The sequence below is a fragment of the Scyliorhinus torazame genome, chromosome 12 (assembly GCF_047496885.1).
Source record: "Scyliorhinus torazame isolate Kashiwa2021f chromosome 12, sScyTor2.1, whole genome shotgun sequence".
Lineage (NCBI taxonomy): Eukaryota > Metazoa > Chordata > Chondrichthyes > Carcharhiniformes > Scyliorhinidae > Scyliorhinus > Scyliorhinus torazame.
In genome coordinates, this window is record NC_092718.1 from 83,332,364 (window position 1) to 83,357,385 (window position 25,022).

General features: G+C 50.3%; 1 long non-coding RNA gene across 1 annotated transcript in view; it reads right to left on the minus strand.

Annotated features, from left to right (window-relative positions):
• LOC140386525 (uncharacterized) overlaps positions 1-25,022 on the minus strand; it is a 172,780-nt gene that overhangs the window by 42,360 nt on the left and 105,398 nt on the right. The window contains exon 4 of the long non-coding RNA XR_011933631.1: positions 11,846-11,999. This is a non-coding gene — a long non-coding RNA (uncharacterized lncRNA). The remainder of the gene's footprint in view (positions 1-11,845; positions 12,000-25,022) is intronic.

The following is a 25,022-nucleotide window of genomic DNA, read 5'->3' on the forward strand; positions in this document are numbered from 1 at the left end:
GTCCGGGAAGCGCGAGCCGGCCAAGGAGGGGGCACTATTTCGCAGGCCGGTTTCGCGGGCTGCGTCCGACATGTAGCTAGAGCCAGGAGCTTTACTCTGCCAGCATGCTAGCTCCCAGCAAAAAGTGGAATCGGTGGCCGCTGTGCGCTCGCTTTTCTGGCGCAAAACGCCACCATTCCCATGCCAGCGTGGGGACAGAGCCCCAGAATCAGAGAATACAAGCCCATTCATTGTCTGTGGAGTGGGTGGATTCCTGTGCCTGAAAGGGTCACTTTCCCTCCAGTCTGGAAGATTAAGTGGTGATCGAACCGAAGGATTTATGGTGATTAAAGGATTCGATCGGATTGATAGAGAGAATCTATTTTCTCTGATGTGAGTGGTGGGGGGGAGAGGGGGTGGGGGGGGGGGGGGGTGTCAATGGAGGGGATGGTCCTCAACACCAGGGTACAGTCTTAAAATTGGAGCCAGGTTGTTCAAGAACGATCTCAGGAAGCCTTTCCTCACACAAAGTGGGGTGGAAATCTGGAACATTCTCTCCCACCAAAAGCTGTGGGGCGGCACGGTAGCACAGGCACTGTTGCTTCACATCTTTAGGCTCCCAGGTTCGATTCCTGGCTTGGGTCACTATCTGTGCAGCGTCCGCACGTTCTCCCCGTGTCTGTGTGGGTTTCCTCCGGGTGCTCTGGTTTCTTCCCACAGTCCAAAGATGCGCTGGTTACGTGGGTTGGCCATGCTAGTGTCTAAAAAAGGTTAAGTGGGGTTACTGGCTAACGGGGATAGGGTGGAGATGTGGGCATCAGTAGGGTGTTCTTTCCAAGGGCCGGTGCAAACTTGATGGGCAGAATGGCCTCCTTCTGCACTGTAAATTATATGACTCTATCGAGACTGGGAGATGGCAATTGAAAATATCAAAGCGGAGATTGACAGATTTTTGTTGGGTAATGGGATTAAGGGTTATGGAACCAAGGCAGGGAGATGGAGTAAAGATCGAGGTCGGACATGATCTCAGTGAACAAGTGAGCAGGCTCAATAGGGCTGAATGAACCGCCTCCTGCTCCTGTGTGACAGGCTCGATGGAGCTGAATGGGCCTCCTCCTGTTCCTGTGTAACAGGCTCGAGAGGCTGAATGGGCTTCCCCCTGTTCCTGTGGAACAGGCTCAAGGGGTTGAATGGGTCTCCTCCTGCTCCTGTGTGACAGGCTCGATGGGGCTGAATGGGCCTCCTCCTGTTCCTGTGTAACAGGCTCAATGGGGCTGAATGGGCCTCCTCCTGTTCCAGTGTAACAAGCTCCAGAGTGGCTGAATGGCCTCCTCCTGTTCCTCTGCAACTGGCTTGAGAGGGGCTGAATGGGTCTCCACCTGTTCCTGAGTAACAGGCTCGAGGGGGCTGAATGGGTCTCCTCCTGTTCCTGTGTAACAGCCTCAATGGGGCTGAATGGGCCTCCTCCTGTTCCAGTGTAACAGGCTCCAGAGTGGCTGAATGGCCTCCTCCTGTTCCTCTGCAACTGGCTTGAGAGGGGCTGAATGGGTCTCCTCCTGTTCCTGTGTAACAGGCTCGAGGGGGCTGAATGGGCCTCCTCCTGCTCCTGTATATCAGGCTCAATAGTGGCGAATGCGCCTGCTCCTGTCATTGGGACAGCTTAGCTCGCCCAATGATAAAAGTTACTTGGGAAGTGCGGCTCCTGTTAAGCAATCACTGTGCTTGTTTTGTCCGTAATGTTCGTCATTGACTCTTGACAGGTAATAATAATAATCTTCATTATTGTCACAAGTAGGTTTACATTAACACTGCAATGAAGTTACTGTGAAAATCCCCTAGTCGTCACATTTCAGCGCCTGTTTGGTAAACAGAGGGAGAATTCAGAATGTCCAGTTCACCTAACAAGCATGTCATTCGGGAGTTGTGGGAAGAAACAGGAATACCCGGAGGAAACCCACGCAGACACGGGGAGAACGTACAGATTCTGCACAAACAGTGACCCAAGCCGGGAAACGAACCCGGGCCCCTGGTGTTGTGAAGCAACAGTGCTACCCACTGTCCTACCATGCTGCCCTAGTCGAAGCAGGCTGTGGCCCTGATGGGTCCGGAGTTCCTAAACCCTCTTCCAATAACCTGTTGATGACAACTAGCCACCTGTGGTTGTCATGGTGATATTCTTACTCCAACAGCAACAATAACTGGTATTTACATCGCATCTTTAATGCTGTGAAACATCTTTGAGGTGCTTCACGAGAGCATTAATCAGTCATAATTTGACACCGAGCTTCATAAGGAGGTATTAGCGACAGGAAACTAAAAGCCCAGTGATAGAGGCCAGTTTTTAAGGCGAGTGAGGGAATGTGCTCTGAACCCCACATAACCTTTGGACTAAGGGACAATTTACCGTGGCCAATCCACTGAATCTGCACATCTTCAGACCATGGGAGGAAACCGGAGCGCCCGGAGGAAACCTACGGGGAGGACGTGAAGATTCCACACAGACAGTGACCCAAGGCCGGGACAAACCCGGGTCCCTGGCGCTGTCCCAAGAGGCTGGAATTGGAGGAGCGCAGAGATCTTGGAGGGATGTAGGGGCTGGAGGATGCTACAGAGATAGGGAGGGTTTTAGGACTGGAGGATGTTACAGAGAAAGGGAGGATTGTACGGGCTGGAAGAGATTACAGAGACAGGGAGGGTTGTAGGGTCTGGTGGATGTTACTGAGATAAGGAGGATTGCAGGGGCTGGAGGAGGTTACAGAGATAGGGAGGGTTGTCGGGTCTGGAGGAGGTTACATAGATAGAGCAGGTGAGAGGGTCTGGAGGATGTTACAGAGATGGGGGGTTACAGGGGCTGCCGGGGTGACAGAGATTGGGAGGTTTGTAGGGTCTGGAGGAGGTTAGAATCATAGAATTTACAGTGCAGAATGAGGCCATTTGGCCCATCAAGTCTGCACCAGCACTTGGAAAGAGCGCCGTACTTAAGCCCACACCTCCACCCTCGTATACCAGTAACTCCACTGTGGTATTATCAGAACTGTAAAAACTGCAAAGGTTATTGAAGTGTTGAGAGTAACCACTAGAGGGAGCTACAATTACAACTATATAAGGCAGAGATGCTCAGCCTTGTAGTGTGTGCAGGAGTTAGCTCGAGAGAGTCAGAAGTTCAGATGGTGTAAGTGAGAGCAGATCATAGTTTATATTAGTGGTGAGATTAGCTGTAGATGAGGGTAGTTTAAATGTTATTAATCAACTGTGCATTCTTTAGGAGGACGCGTTGAATCCAAGTTAGTAGTGTTAATAAATGCATAACTTTGTTTCAGTTCAAGATATTCTGTGGTCTTTGTGAACACTATGTCAGCCATCCTGAAATGAGCAACACAAAGAACACATCCACCTGAATGTTTTTTGACACTAAGGGCAATTTAGCATGGCCAATCAACCTAACCTGCACGTCTTTGGTCTGTGGGAGGAAACCGGAGCACCCGGAGGAAACCCACGCAGACAAGGGGAGAAAGTGCGAACTCTGCACAGACAGTGACCCAAGGCCGGAACTGAACCCGGGAAACTGGAGCTGTGAGGCAGCAGTGCTAACCACTGTGCCACCCTCCACCCCTACAGAGATAGGAAGGGCTGTAGGGGCTGGAGGAGGTTACAGAGATCGGAGGGTTGCAGGGACTGGAGGAAGTTATAAGGCAGAAGGGCCTTGGCGAGTCAAGACTTGGCGGAGGGGCAGCAAATTTTCAGAGAAGGTGATGTTTTTGGAAGTTGGGAGATTGAGGTTGGGATAGGGACCGTTGGAATAGTCTGGACTAGAGTTTATAAAATGACAGGACAAAACTTCCAGCAAGACAGTAACCTGGGAGCGATGAAGCAACCGAAAAATGGAGTTCGCAAAAGGGGGTCGAGGCCTTTACAGCACAATGGATTAATTGTGGTTAATTCCTTCATGGGATGTGGCCCAGCTTTTATTGCCGATCCCTAATTGCCCCTTCAACTGAGGGTTTTTCTCAGACATTTCAGAGGGTGATTAAGTGTCACCCACATTGCTGTGGTTCTGGAGTCACATTAGGACAGACCGGGGAAGGACGGCAGATTTCCTTCCCGAAAGGACATTAGTGCACCAGATGTTTTTTTTTACAGCAGTCCACTTGCTTCATGTTTACCATTCCTTCTCCTGTTAAATTGCAGATTTAACTAGCTCCCGCTCGCAATTGTGGAATTTATACTCACATCTCCAGCTTGTTGGTCTCCGAGTCAGTCTGAGTGCCATCCTGGCACACCTGGTGCGATGCCTCTGTTTGCGAAGTGCCGCGATGGGGGAGGGGCGGTCGAGAGTGTGGGGTCCTCAGGGAAAGCTAGAAGATTGTACAGCTATCTCCTGTGATGTTACTCTGAACTATACAACCTACTACCTCACCCCGAGGCCCACGACTGGCTGATGGCACTTCCTCCGCCAGTGCAAGATGATGAGTTACACACCTTAGCACCCCTCCCTCCTTCCCTCCCTCGTTACCCTCCTCCTGTCCCAATCCACCACTCACAGCATCACAGTAATCGAGGGCATGTCTTACAGGTCTGTAATGCCTTCCAACACCTCAGGAGGCTTCGCAGCGTATCACATCCAAAGGTGTAAGTTTTTGAGAAATGTGGAAGCCATTTTATGCACAGGGAGATTCTGTGAACAGCTGCATCTTTGATTGCTTCAGCTCTTCGTTAAGTGCTGCTGGTTGAGGGATAATTAGGAATCCAAATGCGACTCACTCTACGGTTGAATAGCTGGTGAATTTTGGACTCTGGACACAATGAGGCGGGGGGAGTGGCATTGGTAAGGATGTAGGAGTTGCCTAGGGAAGCCAAAAGAGGCTTTAAGAAGAGACGGGGTGAATGCTGGCTAAAGTTTGGGGAGTGAAATGGATGTGGAAGTGCCCTTTTAAGAGTTTATCATTAGCATTCAATGCCAGATGTCGACAGGAGGTTGCGCAGTGGAGCTGCTCTTGAAACAATGGTTCGACAGCGCCATTTACTGGTGCTCTGTGGTATTGCAGGGACTTATTCATTGAACCCATCAGTGAATGAATGCACTAAACCCTTTCGATATCACTGGTTCGGACTTCTATTGTGTCCAGTTCGGGGCACCATACACTTTGCAAAGAATATCAAGGCTTAGGAGAGGGTGTGGATTTACCAGAATATTCCTAGGGATGAGGGTCTTCACCAAACTCAAAGAGACTGGGAGAAGCTGGGATTGTTCTCCTTAGAGCAGGGAAGGTTAAGGAGGAGATTGAATTGAAGCGTTCAAAATGATGAGCGGGGTTTGGATACAGTCAATAAGGAGAAAGAGTTTCCAAATGGCAGGAGGGTCAGGACTGAGGGAGTGCTGCACTGTCAGAGGGTCAGTACTGAGGGAGTGCTGCACTGTCAGAGGGTCAGTACTGAGCGACTGCTGCACTGTCAGAGGGTCAGGACTGAGGGAGTGCTGCACTAACAGAGGGTCAGTACTGAGGGAGTGCTGCACTGTCAGAGGGTCAGGACTGAGGGAGCGCTGCACTGTCAGAGGGACAATACTGAGGGAGTGCTGCACTGTCAGAGGGAGAGTGCTGAGGAAGTGCTGCTTCCTCAGCACTCCTCAGCTGAGGGTCAGTCTTGAGGGGGAGCTGCACTGTTGGAGAGTCAGTACTGAGGGAGTGCTGCACTGTCGGAGTTGCTGTCTTTCAGGATGACACATTAATCGAAGACTCCGTGTGCCGTCTCGGGTATGTGTTAGGATTCTATGGTCACTGTTCTTCCTGGTGTCCTGGGGTCAATATTTATTCCTCATCCAACAACACTGAAAACAAAATTGCTGTTTGTGGAATCTTGTGGAACATTAGCTGTTACGTTTTCTACATCACAACATTCTGCCATTGGCTGTGAAATACATTGCAGTGAAGCATCATGGGGAAAGTAGCAAGGCTGGAGGGCCTCCTCCTGAACCTATGGAAGATTTGTGCTGCACACTGCCCGACCTCTGATCCCCCCAATCCCCCGTCGCAATCCCCCTCCACGACCTCTGATCCCCCTCTCCAAACTCCGACCCCCTCCAGCCTCGCCCACCCCACCCCCCCTCCAACCTTGATCCCCGTCATGGAACTCTGATCCCCCTCCCCGACCTCCGATCCCCCTCTCCGATCCCCCTCACCGACCTCGAATCCCCCTCCTCCAGCCTCGACCCCCCCTTCTCCAGCCCCGATCATTCTCCCCGACCTCGAATCCCCCTTCCCGACCTCCGATTCCCCCTCCTCCAGCCTCGACCCCCCTTCTCCAGCCCCGATCATTCTCCCCGACCTTGAATCCCCCTTCCTGAACTCCAATCCACCACTCGCAGCCCCGATCTGCCTCCCCAACCTCCGATTCCCCTCCCTGATCTCTGAACCCTCCTCCTCGACGTCCAAACCCCTCCCCGACCTCCAAGTCCCCTCCCCCGACCTCCAATCCCCCTTCCTAACCTCTGAATCCCCTTCCCCAATTTAGATCCCCCTCCCCGAACTATGATCCTCCTCCCTGACCTCCGAGTCCCCTCCCAGATCTCTGAACCCTCCTCCTCGACCTCCAAACCCCTCCCTGACCTCCAATTCCCCTCCCCGACCCCGGATCCCCCTTCCTGACCTTGAACCCCTTCCCCAATCCCGATGCCCTCCCCGACCTGCAATCCACCTCCCCGACCTTCGAACCCACTCTCCGACCTCTGACCCCGCTGCAGTGTCCAGCTCTCGCCATGCGCCTTTGGTGGTTGTTGCCATGCCGAGACAGGCCCGCAGACTCGAGCCTGTGTGATTGGTCCGACCGCAAGTTCGGATCTACGGGTTAGTCTCAAATGGCCCAATGAGGGGCAGGCAAGCAGGGGGGAGAGTCAGCAGCTGCCGACCCCTTTCTGACCCGCTGTGATATTCGCTGCCTTGGTCGGTCCCATAGCCCATCGCCCACCAGGCATTGGCAGAATGAGGAGGGCACTCTCTATCTCTCCGGGCAGAAACCAAGGGTGCCAGTCAAAGAACAGCCTTCGATTCCCCATCAAAGACTAAGCCAAACTCTCATCTCATGCCATTGGTCACTGCATAGATAGTTTGTAATAATAACATCACCCAACTAGGCAACGACCAACAAGAGAGGATCTAAGGACCGCCCCTTGACATTCACTGGCATTCCCATCGCTGAATCCCCCACTATCAGCATCCTGGGGGATACCATTGACCAGAAACTGAATTGGACTCGCCATGTTAATAATGTGGCTACAAGAGCAGGTCAGAGGCTAGTAATTCTGCTGAGTAACTCACCCCAAATTCTGTCCAGCATCTACAAGGCACAAGTCAGGAGTGTGATGGAATGCTCTCCATTTTCCTGGATGAGTGCAGCTCCGACAGCACTGCAGAAGCTCGACACCATCCAGGATGACTGACCCCTTCCAGAAAGATTCACTCCCTCTATCCCGACGCACAGTGGCAGCCGTGTGTACCACTGCAGGATACACTGCAGGAGCTCACCAAGATTCCTTAGGCAGCAGCTTCCAAACCCACAACCGCTCCCATCTAGAAGGAAAAGGGCAGCAGATACCTGGAAACACCCCGACCTGAAGGTTCCCCTCCAAGTCACTCACCATCCTGACTTGCAAATATACATAGAAAATAGAAGCAGGAGGAGGCCATTCGGCTCTTTGAGCCTGCTCCGCCATTCACTATGTTCATGGCTGATCATCCAGTTCAATACCCTGATCCCGCCTTCCCCCTATATCCCTTGATTCCTTTAGCCCCAAGAGCTAAACTAATTGCTTCTTGAAATTACACAATGTTTGGGCCTCAACTACTTTCTGTGGTCACAAATTCCACAGATTCACCACTCTCTGGGTGAAGAAATTTATCCTCACCTCAGTCCTAAAAGGTTAACACCCTTCTCCTCAAACAATGCCCCCTACTTCTGGACTATAGCCGTTCCTTCACTGTCGCTGGGTCAAAATCCTGTAACTCCCACCCTAACAGCACTGTGGGTGTACCTACCACATGGACTGCAGTGGTTCAAGAAGGTGACTCACCACCACCTACTCGAGGGGTAATTAGGGATGGGCAACAAATGCTGGGCCCAGCCAGCGTGCGAACAATGAAAAGCCCTCAGCAACGCCAGGAGAAATTTACTCCATGCAAAATGGCCACGTCATGCCCCTGCGTGAGTCCCACTCTGTGCCACACTTCAACAGGGCTTCGAGGAGTCGGCTGAAGGATTGCCGTCAGCCCTCGAGGCAGGACTGTAGGCGAGGGGTGGGTGCGAGGCCGGGGAAGTGGAGACGACAGCCCAGGGCACAGTCAGCAGAAGCTGGTAAGGGCAGAATAGATTCATCTATTTAGTAATTAATTGTTGGGAACAGCAATGGGAACACTGGAGATCAATTCAAGAGAGATGGAAATGAAAAACAGAGAGGTTGTGTTAAACTTTTATCAAACTTCATTAGAACACACTTGGAGCAATATGCACAGTTCCAGTCTCCATATCCCTTAGTGAGGCAGTTCCAGTCTCCATATCCCTTAGTTAGACCACACTGGGAGCACTGTGCAGAGTTCTGGTCTCCATATCCCATGGTTAGACCACACATGGAGCACTGCTCACAGTTCTGGTCTCCATATCCCTTGGTTAGACCACACTGGGAGCACTGTGCACAGTTCTGATCTCCATATCCCTTGTTAGACCACACTGGGAGCATATACACAGTTCTGGTCCCCATATCCCTTGGCTAGACCACACTGGGAGCACTGTGCACAGTTCCCGTCTCCATATCCTTTGGTTAGACCACACTGGGAGCACTGTGCACAGTTCCCATCTCCATATCCCTTGGTTAGACCACACTGGGAACACTGTGCACAGTTCTGATCTCTATATCCCTTGTTAGACCACACTGGGAGCATATACACAGTTCTGGTCTCCATATCCCTTGGTTAGACCACACTGGGAGCACTGTGCACAGTTCCCATCTCTATATCCCTTGGTGAGTCCACATTTGGAGCACTGTGCACAGTTCTGGTCTCCATATCCCTTGGTTAGACCACAGTGGGAGTACTGTGCACAGTTCTGAGCTCTATATCCCTTGGTTAGACCACATAGGGAGCACTGTGCACAGTTCTGGTCTCCATATTCCTTGGTTAGACTACACCACACCCCTAGCCAAGCTGTTCCAGTACTCCTACAACTATGGCATCGACCCGGCAATGTGGAAAATTGCTCAGGTGTATCCTGTACACAAGAACCAGGACAAATCCAACCCAGGCAATTACCGTCCTATCAGTCTACTCTCCATCATCAGCAAAGTGATGGAAGGAGTCATCAACAGTGCTGCTTCATTACTTAGCAATAACCTGCTCACAGACGCTCACTTTGGGTTCCGCCAGGGTCAGTCAGCTCTTGACTTCATTACAGCCATGGTTCAAACAAATGCCAGAAGTGAGGTGAGGGTGACTGCCCTTGACATCAAGGCAGAATTTGACCAAGTATGGCATCAAGGAGTCCAAACTAAACTGGAGTTAATGGGAATCAGGGGGAAAGCTCTCCATTGGTTGGAGTCATACCTGGCACAAAGGAAGATGGTTGTCGTGGTTGGAGGTCAATCATCTCAGCTCCAGGACATCACTGAAGGAGTTCCTCAGGGTCGTATCTTAGGCCCAACCATCTTCAGCTGCTTCATCAATGACCTCCCTTCCATCATAAGCTCAGAAGTGGGGATGTTTGCAGATGACTGCACCATGTTCAGCACCATTCATGACTCCTCAGAAAATGAAGCAGTCCATGTCCAAATGTCACAATACCTTGGCAATATCCAGGCTTGGGATGACAAGTGGCAAGTTACATTCACGCTGCACAAGTGCCAGGCAATGACCATCTCCCACGAGAGAGAATCTAAACACTGCCCCTTGACATTCAATGGCATTATCATCGCTGAATCCCCCACAATCAACATTCTGGGGGTTACCATTGATCAGAAACTGAACTGGATTAGCCATATTAATACTGTGGCTACCAGGGCAGGTCAAAGGCTAGGAATCCTACAGCGAGTAACTCACCTCCTGACCCCGCAGAGCCTGTCCACCATCTACAAGGCACATCAAGAGTGTGATGGAATACTCTCTACTTGCCTGGATGAGTGCAGCTCCAAAAACACTCAAGAAGCTCAACACCATCCAGGACAAAGCAGCCCCGCTTGATTGTTCCCCCTTCCACAAACATTCATACCCTCCACCATCGACGAACAGTTCTGGTCTCCATATTTCTTGGCCTGACCACACTTAGAGCACTTTGCATAGCTCCCGTCTCCATATCCCTTGGTTAGACCACACTGGGAGCACTGTGCACAGTTCCTGTCTCCATATCCCTTGGTCAGACCACACTGGGAGCACTGTGCACAGTTCTGTCCTCCATATCCCTTGGTTAAGCCACACTGGGAGCACCGTGCACAGTTCTGTCCTCCATATCCCTTGGTTAAGCCACACTGGGAGCACTGTGCACAGTTCCTGTCTCCATATCCCTTGATCAGACCACACTGGGAGCACTGTGCACAGTTCTGGTCTCCATATCCCTTGGTTAAGCCACATTGGGAGCACTGTGCACAGTTCTGTCCTCCATATCCCATGGTTAGACCACACTGGGAGCACTGTGCACAGTTCCCGTCTCCATATCCCTCGGTTAGACCACACTGGGAGCACTGTGCATAGTTCTGGTCTCCGTATCCCTTGATTAGACCACACTGGGAGCACTCTGCACTGTTCCTGTCTCCATATCCCTTGGTTAGACTACACTGGGAGCACTCTGCACAGTTCCTGTTTCTATATCCCTTGATTAGACTACACTGGGAGCACTCTGCACAGTTCCTGTCTCCATATCCCTTGGTTAGATCACAATTGGAGCACTGTGCACAGTTCTAGTCAGGGCCCTTTCCTCTAGAAAGAGAAAGCTGAGGCACGAACTGATAAAGGGGTTTAAAATTATGTGTGAAAGCTTTGAGGGTCTGAATGGGCATCTTCCAGTTCCTGTGTAATAGCCTTGAGGGATCTGAATGGACCTCCCTCTGTTCCTGAGTAACAAGCTCGAGGGGGCTGAATGGGCCTCCTCCTGTTCCTGAGTAACAGGCTTGAGGGGGCTGAATGGGCCTCCTCCTGTTCTTGTGTAACATACTCGAGGGGCTGAATGGGTCTCCTCCTGTTCCTGAGTAACAGGCTCGAGGGAGCTGAATGTACCTCCTCCTGTCCCTGAGTAACAGGCTCAAGGGAGCTGAATGGACCTCCTCCTGTTCTTGAGTAACAGGCTCGAGGGAGCTGAATGGACGTCCTCCTGCTCCTGTGTAACAGGCTCAATGGGGCTAAATTGGACTCCTGATCCTGTGTAACAGGCTCAAGAGGGGCTGAAGGGGGCCACCTCCTGTTCCTGTGTGACATGCTCTGGGGGGCTGACTGGCAGGCTTCCTCTTCCTGAGTAATAGGTTTGTGGGAGCTGAATGGGGCCTCCTCCTGTTCCTGTGTAACAGGCTCGAGGAGGCTGAATGGGCCTCCTCCTGCTCCTGTGTAACAGGCTCGAGGGGGCTGAATGGGCCTCCTCCTGTTCCTGTGTAACAGGCTCGAGGGGGCTGAATGGGCTCCTCCTGCTCCTGTGTAACAGGCTCGAGGGCCTCCTCCTGCTCCTGTGTAACAGGCTCGAATGGGCCTTCTCCTGCTCCTGGTTGGCACCTCAAATCCCTTTTATTGCCCTGGGTTGAATGACCAGCAGGCTAAGTGAGTCTCAGGCACTGCCACATTCTCGCCACCTTTCCAAGTGGCAGTGTGGCCTTTCCAAATTCCCTTCAGTGAGTTTGACTCACCCCACCAGGTCGCACCAATTGGAGTGACATCTATATTGGCTGGTATTGTGATCCTCGCGTCATCTCCTATGTCCCCCTCCAGGCTCCTTGCCACTCCTCTTCTCCGCTGATGATTCTTCTCTCCTTTCTGCCCTCCGACACACCCTCGATGTCCCTGGGAGACAAATCCGGACAGAGAAATTGGGAGAATGTTAAACTAAAACTTCTTACATCAGTGCAACAGTCTATTACCCTGGAGATGTAGGAAGACAGTGAGATAGAGAGAAGGAGATTGAGACAGAGAGAGACAGAGCGAGGCAGTGAGATTGAATCAGACAGTGAGACAGAGAAACATTGAGAGAGAGAGTGAAGCAATGGGAGACAGAAAGAGAGAGATAGAAAGAGGGAGAGAGAGAGAGACAGGGGTGACAGTGAGTGAGAGGAAGACAGAGTGAGAGTGAGGGAGATAGAGTGAGAGGGTGGGAGACAGAGTGAGAGGGAGGGGGACAGAGTGAGAGGGAGGGAGACAGAGTGAGAGGGAGGGAGGGAGAGTGAAAGGGAGGGAGACAGAGTGAGAGGGAGGGAGACAGAGTGAGAGGGAGGGAGACAGAATGAGAGGGAGGGAGACAGAGTGAGAGGAAGGGAGACAGAGTGAGAGGGAGGGAGACAGAGTGAGAGGGAGGGAGAGAGCAAGAGAAAGAAACAGAGAACGAGAGAAAGGCAGATACTGAGATAGAGAGAGATTGAGAAAGAGTGATACAGAGAGAAAGAGAGAGGTAGTGAGATTGAGACTGAGAAAGAGGGAGACAGAATGAGAGACAGAAAGGAAGAAAAAGACAGATAAAGAGAGACAGAAAGAAACAGATACAGAGACGGAGAGAGACTGGGAGACAGAGAGAGAGACAGAGAGAGACAGACAGAGAGAGAGGGGCAGAAAAAGAGACAGAGACAGAGAGAAAGAGACAGTAAGAGAGACAGAAACAGTGAGAGACACAGAGAGAGAGTTAAAGAGAAACACTGAGGGAGAGACAGAGAGAAATCCTTAGTGAGGAGACAGAAAGCGAGAGAGAGAGAGGGGCACAGAAAAACAGAGAGAGAAAGCAAGAGATAGAGGGAGAAAGAGAGAGGGAGTAACAACTAAAGGGATAGATATTGGGAGAGACTGAAAACAGAGAAACACAGGGAAAAAAAGAGAGAGAGAGACAGAGACAGGGGCAGAAAAGTAGAGAGCAAAAAAAGGATCGTGAAGGGGAAAACTCAACTTGTGCATAAAACGCAAACATTTTTCTTCTCGATTGCCCCTGAGAGGGATTTTGTAAACTCACTGGGCCCCGGGCACTGTCAAGATGGCGGTTCGAGACAAACACAATAGATGGTTGGAGAGCGAGGAAAGGGGGGGTGGGAGTGTGAGAGACAGAACGACAGAGGGAGAGGGACATCTATAAGCAACCAAGTATGAACCGCCCTCCTGCCTGGCGGAAGATGGGGCGAGGAGAAGATAAAACAAAACGCATTCTTTAAATCCCGGCCTGCTCCGAGAGAGTGGCACAGCTAGGCCCCGTTACCCCGGCAACGCAGTCGTCTATGCCACATTGCTTGGGCTGGTGCCCATTCCTCTGCTCTGCCTCTCTCTCTCTCTCTCGCTGTCTTCACTCCCACGGCCGCTTTCTCCCTCCCTAACAAACCCATGGCTGCATTAATTCATGTCACGCAGGCCTGCGACACCCCATCGCCAATATTCCAGAAGCTGTAGGCAAGGTTGGCACTGTCGCTCCGGTACCACCTCCAAACCCTCTCTCCCAGACTTGTCCTCTTGCTCGGAAACATTCCCCAGCTTCCAAGAATTGTGGGCGAGGAAGAGAATGTCAGCCTCTATTCCTCCCCTCTGTCCAATCACAAGCACCAAGCTTCCACACATTCCCAGTGGACAAAAAACCAATATCCCTGTCTCTCTCTCTCCCTCTCTCTCTCTTGTGCTTTTCCTCCCTCTTCGCTCTCCTACCTCTGCCTCTCCCCTTCATTGCATTTCTCGCACTCCCTTTCTCTCATTCCCTCACCCCGTCTCTTCCTCTCTCTCTCTCAATCCTTTGCTCCTCTCGCTCTCCCTCCTTCACTCCCTCTCTCACATTCATACCCTCTTCCCACTCTCACATTCAGTCTGTCTCCCCTCCCTATCTCTCCTATTCTCAATTCCTTCCTCTCTCCACCGTCTCTTTCTCTCTCTCTCTCTCCCTCCTCTTGTTGAAAAAGCGTCAGGAAAGAGAGAGAGATTGAGAGAAAGAGCCAGTCGGAGCAAGCATGCCAGTCATCCATTTTCATGTTGGCTGGCTCGCTAACTCGCTCTCTCTCTTTCCAGGGAGGCCCCCCTGGTCCCAGCCCCTGTGCCATCTACCTCTCTGCCCCCCCCCCCCCCCCCCCACCACCAGGAGAACGTCACAGCCGTGGCAATGGCTGATGGGATGACGGTGCCAATCAGGAACTGAAATCAATTCCCGTCCTCTCTCACTCCCCCTCTCTGTCTCTCTCTATCTCTCTCTGTCTCCCCTCTCTCTGTCTCTCTTTCTATCTCTGTCTGTCTCTCTATCTCGGTCTCTCTCTCTATCCATCTTTGTCTCTCCCTCTCACATCCTCTATCACTTTTTCTCCCTCATCCTCTCTCTCTCTCTCACCCACTCTCTCATCCTCTCTCTCTCACCCTCTCTCTCACACTTCCTCTGTCTCTCTCTGTTTGTCTGTCTGTGTCTTTCCCTCTCTGTCTCCCTCTCTTTCTCTCTATCTTAGTCTATCTTTCTCCCTCTCTGTTTTTCTCTCACCCTCTCTGTTTCTCTCAAGTGTGTTTCTCTTTCTCTCTGCCTCGTTCTGTCTATCCCACTGTCTCCCTCTCTGTCTCTCTCACTCTCTCTCTCTCCATCTCTCTCTGTTTCTCAATCTCTCGATTTGATTGTCTCTCTGTCTTTCTCCCTCTGTATCTCTCTCTCAGTCTTTATCTCTCTCTGTCTTTCTCTGTCTCTCTGTCACTGTCTCTCTCTCTCTCTCAGTCTCTGTCACTCTCTCTGTCTCTCTCTCTTTGTTTCTCTCTCCCAGCATCCATATCTCCCATCGAAAAGACATTTAGTAACTAATTTATTTTAAAAACTTGCAAAGTTAAAATAATACTGAAGCACTCTCTCTGCCTTGCTCTCTCTGTCAATCTCACCATCTCTCTTTCGCTATCTCTGTCTGTCTCTCTCTGTCTTGCTATCACTCTCTCTGTCTCGCTCTCTCTCTCTGACTTTCTCGCTCTATGTCTCTCCCTCTCTGTCTTTCTCTGTTCCTTTCTTTCTCATTCCATCTCCACTTGTCTCCTATTCCTGTCCCCCTCCTCCATTGCCCCGGGACAATGAAGTGCTAGCCCTCGACAGGCAGGAATTTTGTGTGTTTTTCAGAGCTGTACAATAGGGGCAGGACAAATTGGCACACAGATTTCCATTCAGATCAGACCCCAGCAGCTCTGTGCTCATCAAGCACTGTTAACTCCTAAACTCTGGGAGCATTTTTTTCACAGAGCCACGTTTAAGGAGAGTAACAGAGCCGGGCCCCCCGGAAGGGGGGGGGGGGGTTGAACACCCCCCGCAAAACTGTTGTAAGCCGTTGGGCGGAGTCCTGTGGGTCTTTTTAAGATATTCATTGTCTCAGGTAGCTCAACAGTTAGTATTTATTACAGCGACGATCCAAGCTAGGAGCATTCTCCATGCTTGTTTCTGCACAAGTCTCTGCCCAACACTACACTGAGTACTCAGCACAGGTCACGTGTTCTCTTGTATCACTGTTGGTGCAGTTCTGTACTCAATCCCAGGTTAACACTTGATGTGCCATACCTTTATGCTGCATCCCACCCCCAAGTCTTTACCCAAAATATTTATTAGTTATCCCAGTGTACCCCACATATTTACATCATTACCACTAACCACCCACCGCCCCCCCCCCCCCCCCCCTCAAGTCTCTGAGTTTATAGGTTCGGGCTGACTGCAGGCCTATAAACGTTCTAGTTCTCACATCTGTCGGAGGAATGGTCGGCTCTCTCCCTTTGTTGAATCGGAGGCGGTTCCGGCATCTTGGTATCTTCCTCAATATTTATCTACTGTACAATGGGAGGGAGCCTTTGTGGGATAGGGGGCTTGACCGTAGCCTCTGGGGTAATAGCCAGGTATGAGTGGGGTTAGGGGCGGCATGTGGTGCAGTGGTTAGCACTGGGACTGCGGCGCTGAGGACCCGGGTTTGAATCCCGGCCCTGGGTCACTGTCCGTGTGGAGTTTGCACTTCTCCCCGTGTCTGCGTGGGTTTCAATCCCACAGTCCAAAGATGTGCAGGATAGGTGGATTGGCCACACTAAATTGCCCCTGAATTGGAAAATAATAACAATTGGGTGCTCTAAATTTTTTTAAAATAGTCTGAGCGGGGTTGGCCAACTCTCTGGATAATCATGCCCTGTCTCTCTCTCTCTCACACAGATTCTTTCACTCTCTTTCTGTCTCTCTGTCTCTGTGTGTCTCTCTCTCTGTCCCTCTTCTCTCTCTCTGTCTGTCTTGCTCTCTCTCTCTCTCAGATTCTTTCTGCCTCTCTGTCTCTCTCTCTCCCTGTCTCTCCTCTCTCTCTGTCTGTCTCTGCCTGCCGCGCTCTCTCTGTATCTCTTCTCTCTCTTCTCTCTCGGTCTCTCTCTCTCTCTGGTTCTCTTTCTGTCTGCCTCTCTTGCTCGTCTTTCGCTGTTGCTTGGTCTCTCTCTCTCTCTGTATCTCTCTCTCTCAGTCTATCTCTCTCTCTGTATCTCTCTCTCTCTCTCTCTCTGTCTATCTTGCTTTCTGTATCTATCTCGGTCTCTCTTCTTTCACTGTCCTCTCTCTCTGTCTCTCTCTCTCTGCCTGCCTCTCACTGTCTCTCTTTCCCTTTGTCTCTCTCTTCTATCTCCTACTCTCTGTCTCTCTCTGTCTGCCTGTCTCTCTCTCTCTCCCTTTTCGCTCTGTCTCTCCCTCTCTGTCTCTCCCTCTCTGTCTCACTCGCTATGCGTGTGTCTCTCTCTGTCTGTCTCTATCTCTCTGTTCATCTCTCTCTCTTGCTCTGTCTCTCTCGCTCTCTCTGTCTCTGTCCATCTCTCGCCCTCTCTCTCTCTATCTCTTTCCGTCCCTGTGTCTCTTCTTGTTCTCTTTCTGTCTCTCTCTTCTGTCTGTCTCTCTCTTTTCTGTCTGTTTTTCTCTCTCCTCCCTTCTCTCTCTCTCTCTCTCTGTCACTCTCCCCCTTTGTCTCTTCTCTTGGTTTTTCACTCTCCTCCCTTCACTGTCTATCTGTCTCTTTGTGTCTGTCTCTGTCTCAATCTCTTTGTCTCTCCCTCTCTGTCTTTCTCTGTCTCTCTCTCTGTCTGTCTCCTTCTCCACCTCTCTGTCTCTCTCCGTCTCCCTCTTTGTCTCCCCCTCTCTGTGCCTCTGTCCCTCTCTTCCCCCTCTTATCCTCTCTCTTGTCTCTATCTGTCTTTCGCTCTCCTCCCTTCTCTCTCTCTCTCTAGGTCTTCTCTCTTTCTCACTGTTGCCCTCTGTCTCCCTGTTCTCACTGTCTGTCCCTCTGTGTGTGTCTGTCTCTGTTTCTGCCCTTCTGACTGTCTGTCTATTTGTCTGTCTGTCTCTCTCTGTGAGTCTCTCTCAGTGCTTCTCTCTCACGTTTTCTCTCTCTGTCTCTCTCTCACTTTCTCTCTCTGTCTGTCTGTCTCTCTTTCTGTATCTGTCTCTTTCTCCCTCTCTCTCTTTCTCCGTCACTCTCTTTCTCTGTCTGTTTCTCTCACAGCCTCTTCTCTCTCCCTCCGTCTCTCTTTTTTCTTTGTCTGTCTCTCTGTCTCCCTGAGTCCCTCTGTCTGACCGCCTCTCTTTGTCTCTCTGTCTGTCTGTCTCTCTCTCCCCCTCTCTGACTCTCTTCCTGCCTCTCTCTTCTTTTTATCTCCCTGTTCTCTCTATCTGTCAATCACTCTCTCTGTCCCTCTTTCTGTCTCGATTCTCTCTCTCTCTCTGTCTCCTTCTCTCTCCTTTTGCTCTCTATGTTTCTCAGTCTCTCTCTCTCTCTCTCTCTGACTCTCTCTTTCTCTCTCTCTGACTCTATCTCTCTCACTCTGTCTCTCTTCTTTTGCTGTCCCTCTCTCCCTCGATCTCTCTCTCTGTCACTCTCTCTCTGCCCACTCTCTCTCTCCCTTGATCTTTCTCTCTGTCACTCACTTTCTGTCCTCTCTCGGCCTCTGTGTCTGTCTCTCCCTTTCTGTCTCTCGCTCTCCGTTTCTCTCTCCCTCTCTGTCTCTCGCTCCTCTCTCTTCCTTCGCTCTCTCTCTCTCTGTCTCTCTCTCCGGCTCTCTCTTCCTTCGCTCTCTCTCTCTGTCTCTCTCTCTCCGGATCCCTCTGTCTGTCTCCATCTCTGTCTGTCTCTCTCGGTCTGTTTCTTTGTGTGTGTCTGTCACTTTCTCTCTCACTGTCTCTCTCTCTCTGTCTCTTTGCGTCTGTCTCTCTCACTGTCTCGCTCTGTCTCTCTCTCTCTGTCTCTTTCTCTCTCTCTGTCATAGAGAGGATGCTCTCTATGGCACATCTGTAGAAGTTTGTGAGAGTCGATGCAGACATGCTAAAGCAATTCGGCATGTCTGCATCGACTCACAAACCTCTACAGATGTGCCATAGAGAGCATCCTATCCAGCTGCATTACAGTCTGGTATGGCAACTGCTCGGCCCAAGATCGCAAGAAACCGCAGAGTGTGGTGAACTCAGCCAGCGCATCACACAAGCTTGCCATGCTCCCATTGATTCTGTATACACCTCCTGATGCCTCAGGAAGGCAGACGGCATTATCAGAGACTCCTCCCACCCAGGCTTTGCCCTCTTCCAGACCCTTCCATCAGGCAAAAGATACAGAAGTCTGAAGACCTACACATCCAGACATAGGAACATTTTTATCCACAGCTACCAGACTCCTCAACGACTCCCCCTCGGACTGATCTGTTCCCTGTAAGAACACTATTCATGACGCCAAATGCTGCTATTTGGCCCTTGTTTCGCAATGTAACCAATCACTATTTGTTGATGTACTATTGTCAATGTACTCTGTCAATTATTCTTTTGTCTACGATGTACGTACTGTGTACATTCCCTTGGCCGCAGAAAAATACTTTTCACTGTACTTCGGTACATGTGACAATAAATATCAATCAATCAATTCAGTCTCTTTGTGTCTGTAATGTTCTTGTCAAATGGCCTAATTTATATTACAAGAACACTTGCAGCAAAAGCTATAAACAATTAATTAACATTAACTGTCGGTAAACTATATACAAAACAACAGGTGAATAACAGTATGATAATGCAAAAGCAACTCTTCCTTTCAGCTCTTCAGTCAGTCTGAGGTCACCTGACTCTAACATTCACTTATATACTACTGAGACTCCTAGTGATCAGTTGGTGAATTATAACACAACCATTGTATCACCACAGTGTTGGTCTGTCTGTCTGTCTGTCTCTCTCCCTCTATCTGTCTCTCTCTATTTATCTCTATGTCTCTCTCTCTGTCTGTCCCTCTTCTCTCTGTCTGTCCCTCTACTCTCTGTCTCTCCCTCTACTCTCTGTCTCTCCCTCTATCCCTCTCGGTGTCTCCCTCTATCCCTCTCGGTGTCTCCCTCTATCCCTCTCGGTGTCTCCCTCTATTCCTCTCGGTGTCTCCCTCTATCCCTCTCGGTGTCTCCCTCTATCCCTCTCTGTCTCTCCCTCTATGTCTCTCTGTCTCTCCCTCTATGACCCTCTCTGTCTCTCCCTCTATCCCTCTCTGTCTCTCCCTCTATCCCTCTCTGTCTCTCCCTCTCTGTCTCTCCCTCTATCCCTCTCTGTCTCTCCCTCTAATCCTCTCTCCCTCTCCCTCTCCCTCTATCCCTCTCCGTCTCTCCCGCTATCCCTCTCCGTCTCTCCCGCTATGTCTCTCCCTCTATCCCTCTCCGTCTCTCCCTCTATCCCTCTCTGTCTCTCCCTCTATCCCTCTCTGTCTCTCCCTCTATCCCTCTCCGTCTCTCCCTCTATCCCTCCCTGTCTCTCCCTCTATGTCTCTCGTTCTGTCTCTCTCTCTGTCTCGGTCTCTCTCTTTCTGACTGTCTGTCTCTCTCTCTGTCTCTTTTCTACCTCTCTCTCTGTCACTTTCTCTGTCCCTCTGTGTCTGTCTCCCGCCCTCTGTCTCCCGCCCTCTGTCTCCCGCCCTCTGTCTCCCGCCCTCTGTCTCCCGCCCTCTGTCTCCCGCCCTCTGTCTCTCTCAGTCTCTCGCGGTTTCCCTCTCTGTCTCCCTCTCCATCTCTCTCTCTGTCTCTCTCACTGTCTCCCTCTTCTTTCACCCTCTGTGTGTCTATGACGTTCTTTAGTGCATTTATTTCAACCAGCCAAGCACCAGAATATAAAATCTCTCTCTTCTCTCTCTGTCTTTCTCTCTCCTCCCTTCTCTCTCTCTCCCTCTCTTCTTTCACTCTCGATGTCTCTCTCTCTCTCCCTTCCCCTGCCTCTCTGACTCACCCTCACCGCCCACTCTGTCTTTCCCCCCCTCTCGTGATGATATGCAGAAGCAATCATGTATGTACTGATAGACAAGACCTCCAACCAGCAGGTAGCAGTAGAGAACAACCATGTGACACTGTTACCTCGAGGAGTCTGGGGATAGTCTTCATAGTGGATAGTCATAATTTGTAGTAGCTCATCGTTAATTTATAATAGTTAGTAGTTTTTGATAATATTCTTATGATTATCTAACCCACGCTATTGTTGAACAATAAAACTTTAACTAATCAAGAACGAGACGCTCTTTAGTGCATTTATTCCAACCAGCCAAGCACCAGAATATAAAATCTCTCTCTTCTCTCTCCGTCTTTCTCTCTCCTCCCTTCTCTCTCTCTTTTTCTCTCTCTTTCTCTCCTCTCTCTCTGTCTCTCTCTTCTCCCTCGTCGCTCTGTCTGGCCGTCTTCTCTCTGTTTCCCTCTCTGTCTCCCTCTCTGTGTCTCCCTCTATCTTTCTGTCTCTCTCGGTCTCTCTCTCTCTTCTTTCGCTATCCCTCTCTCTCCCTCCATCTCTCTCTCTGTCTCGGTCTGTCTCTGAGTCTCATACTCTCTCTCTCTGTCTGTCTCTCCCTCTATTTCTTCTCTCTCCCTCTGTCTCTCTCTTCCCTCTGTCTCCCTCTACTCTCTGTCTGTCTCTCTTCCCCTCTGTCCAAATCTTTCTCCCTGTCTCTCTTTTTCTCTGTCTCTCTCTGTCTGTCTCTCATTCTGTGTCTGTCTGTCTCTCTCTCTGTCTGTCTCTCATTCTGTCTGAGTGCCTGTCTCTCTCTCTGTCTCTCTCCCTCCCTCTCTCACTCGGAGTCTCTATCTGTCTACCTGTTTCCCTCTCCCTCTGTGGTTCTCTCTGTCTCACTCTCTGTCTGTCTTTCTCTAACTCCCTCCATCTCTCTCCCTCTCGGTCTCTCTGTCTCTCGGTCTCTCTCTTCTCTCTGCACTCCTCTTCGCTCTGTTGCTCTATCTGTCCCTCTCTCTTTCTACCTCTCAGTCCCTCCCTCCCTCTTTGACTCTCTCTCTATCTCTGTCCTTCTATCTCTCTCTGTCTCTCGCTCTCTTCTTTCACTCTCTATGTCTCGCTTTCTGTCTCTCTCTCTGTCCCTCTGTCCTCTCTGCTTGTCTGTCCCTCTCTCTGTCTACCTCTCAGTCCCTCCCTCTCTGACCCTCCCTCTTTGACTCTCTCTCTATCTCTGTCCTTCTATCTCTCTCTGTCTCTCGCTCTCTTCTTTCACCCTCTATGTCTCTCTTTCTGTCTCTGTCTCTCTCTCTGTCCCTCTGTCCTCTCTGCTTGTCTGTCCCTCTCTCTGTCTACCTCTCAGTCCCTCCCTCTCTGACCCTCCCTCTTTGACTCTCTCGCTATCTCGGTCCTTCTATCTCTTGCTCTCTTCTTTCACTCTCTATGTCTCTCTCTCTGTCTCTGTCTCTCTCTTTGTCCCTCTGTCTCTCTCTGCCTGTCAGTCCCCCTCTCTGTCTACCTCCCAGTCCCTCCCTCTTTGACTCTCTCTCAATCTCTGTCCTTCCCTCTCTCTCTGTCCCTCCCTCTTCTTTCACTCTCTATGTCTCTCTCTGTTTCTCTCTCTGTCTCTTTTTCTCTCTCTCTGACTCTGTTTCTGTCTTCTCTCTGTCCCTCTCTTCTCTCCATCTGCCTCTATGTCACTCTCTTGGCCCTGTCCCCCTCTATCTGTCTCTCTTTCTCTGTCTCTTTTCTCTCTCCCTGCTCTCCCTCTCTGATCCCTCTCTGTCTCTCCCTCTCTGTCTCTCCCCCTCTCTCTCAGTCTCTCTGGGTTTCCCTCTCTGTCTCTCTCTCTCTCACTGTCCCTCTCTTCTTTCACTCTCTATGTCTCTGTCTATCTCTCGCCCTCTCTTCTTTCACTCTCTATATCTCCCTCTGTTTCTCTCTCTGTCTCTTTCTCTAACCCCCCTGCCTCTCTGACCCACCCCCTCCACTCTGTCTTTCCCCCCTCTCGTGATGATATGCAGAAGCAATCATGTATGTAGTGATAGACAAGACCTCCAACCAGCAGATGGCAGTACAGAACAACCACATGACACTGTTACCTTGAGGAGTCTGGGGATAGTCTTCGTAGTGGATAGTCACAATTTGTAGTAGCTCATAGTTAATTTATAATAGTAGTTTTTGATAATATTCTTATGGTTATCTAACCCATGCTATTATTGAACAATAAAACTTTAACTAGTCAAGAACTAAACGTTCTTTAGTGCATTTGTTCCAATCAGCTAAGCACCAGAATATAAAATATCTCCCTGTCTTTCTCTCTCCTCCCTTCTCTCTTCTCCCTGTGTCTATTCTGTTCTCTCTCTCTCTCTCTCTCTGTCTGTCTCTTTCTTCTCTCTTTGTCCCTCTTTGCTCTGCCTGCCCGTCTTCTCTCTGCCCGTCTCTCTGTCTTCCTCTCTGTGTCTCTCTCTCTCTGTCTCACTCTGTCTCTCTCTCCTTTCGCTATCCCTCTCTCCATCCATCTCTCTCTCTCTCGCTCTCTGTTTGTCTCTGTCTCTGTGTCTTTCACTCTCTCTCTGTCAGTCTCTCCCTCTTTCCCTCTGTTTATTTTCTCTCCCTCTGTCTCTCTCTTCTCTCTGTCCCTTTCTATCTGTCCACATCTTTCTCCCCGCCTTTCTCTTTCTCTGTCTCTCTCGGTCTGTCTGTCTCTCCCCCTCCCCCTCTGTCTATCTATGTCCCTCTCCCTCTGTGGTTCTCTCTGTGTCTCCCTCTGTCTGTCTTTCACTCTCTCCCTCTGTCTCTCTCCTCTCTCTGTCTGTCTCTCTCTCTCTCTCTCTCTCTCTGTCTTCTCTCTCTCTCTCTCTCTGCCCCTCTCTCTGTCCCTCTGTGTCTGTCAGTCCCTCTCTCTGTTTCTTTTCTCCCTCTCTGGCTCGCCCCCTCTCAGTCCCTCCCTCTCTGCCCCTTCCTCTCGATCTCCCTCTTTGACTCTCTCTCTCTTCCTCTATCCTTCTATCTCTCTCTGTCTCTCGCTCTCTTCTTTCACTCTCTATGTCTCCCGCTCTCTCTGTCTCTCTCTATGTCTCTCTCTGTTTCTTTCTTTATCTATCTCATTCTCTCTCTCTCCCTTTTCTCTCTACCTCTCTGACTCTCTCTGCCACCCTCTCGGTCTCTTCCCCACCTTTTTTGTCTCTCTGTCCTTCTCTCTCCTCACTTTTCTCTCCCTCTCCTCTGTCTCTTCTCTCTTTCTCCCTTTTCTCTCTGTCTGTCTGTCTTCTCTGTCTGTCCAGTGATGATATGCATAAGCAAGTATGTAAATATTAACAGATACAACCTCCAACCAGCAGTAAAGAACAACCACGTGGCACTGTTACCTCAGGGAGTCTGGAGATAGTCGCCGTAGTGGATAGTCGCATTTGTAATAGCACTTAGCGAGTTTTATAATAGTGATTTAATAGTTAGTGGTTTTAGTAGTTTTCCTATAGATTTCTAACCCACATTATTGTGAATCAATAAACATTCAACTAGTCACGAATTAGACATTCTCTAGAGCTCTAATTCTGTCAGGCCAAGCACCAGAATGTAACATGTTCTTCTGTCTGTCTCTCTCTCCGTCCCCTGTTTTGTTATTCTCTTGACGTAGCATAAGCTGCTTCCTTGATGTGCACTCTGACAAAGGAAGCTTCAGACTTGGAGATAGATTTAACACGCTTATTAAACTATTAACAATTCTCCTACTTGGATTCAACGCTACTGTTAATCCTGCTATAGCTACTCATACTGACGAACCAGTCTGCTACAATCCACGTGGTGGGTGTGATGTTCAATCAACCCTGTGTCTGTACTCACTGAGTGTCTCCACTGGAAAGAGACTGAGCATGTGTGATGTGTCCTTATATATGGGTTGGTGTAATGCCCCCCTGTGGTAGTGTCACCTCTGTGTGTGTCGTGAATGCCCATTGGTCGTGTCCTATCTTACTGACCTTTTGGTTGAATGTCTGTGTCATGTCTCTGGTGCTCCTTCTAGTGTCTATCATTGAATTTACAGTGCAGAAGGAGGCCATTCAGCCCATCGAGTCTACACCAGCTCTTGGAAAGAGCACCCTACCCAAGGTCAACACCTCCACCCTATCCCCATAACCCAGTAACCCCACCCAACACTAAGGGCAATTTTGGACACTAAGGGCAATTTATCATGGCCAATCCACCTAACCTGCACATCTTTGGACTGTGGGAGGAAACCGGAGCACCCGGAGGAAACCCACGCACACACGGGGAGGATGTGCAGACTCTGCACAGACAGTGACCCAAGCCGGAATCGAACCTGGGACCCTGGAGCTGTGAAGCAATTGGGCTACCCACAATGCTACCGTGCTGCCCCGTGCTACCTAGCTGTCTAGCTAGGTGTAGTGTATGTACATTAACCCTTTGTGTACTTAGTGATGTATATCACCACATCCCCCTGTGCCTTCCTCGATGTCTCTCTGAATTTCTCTGTACTCCTCTCTCTGTCTCTCTCTCTCTTCTTTTGCTGGCTCTCCTTCTTTCTCTCTGTATCTCTGTCTCTCTGTGTGTCTCTCTCTGTCTATGTCTGCCTTTCTTTCGGTCTCGGTCTCTCTCTCCTCTCTTCCCCGTCTCTCTCTTCCTGGCTCTCTCTCTGTCCCTCTCTT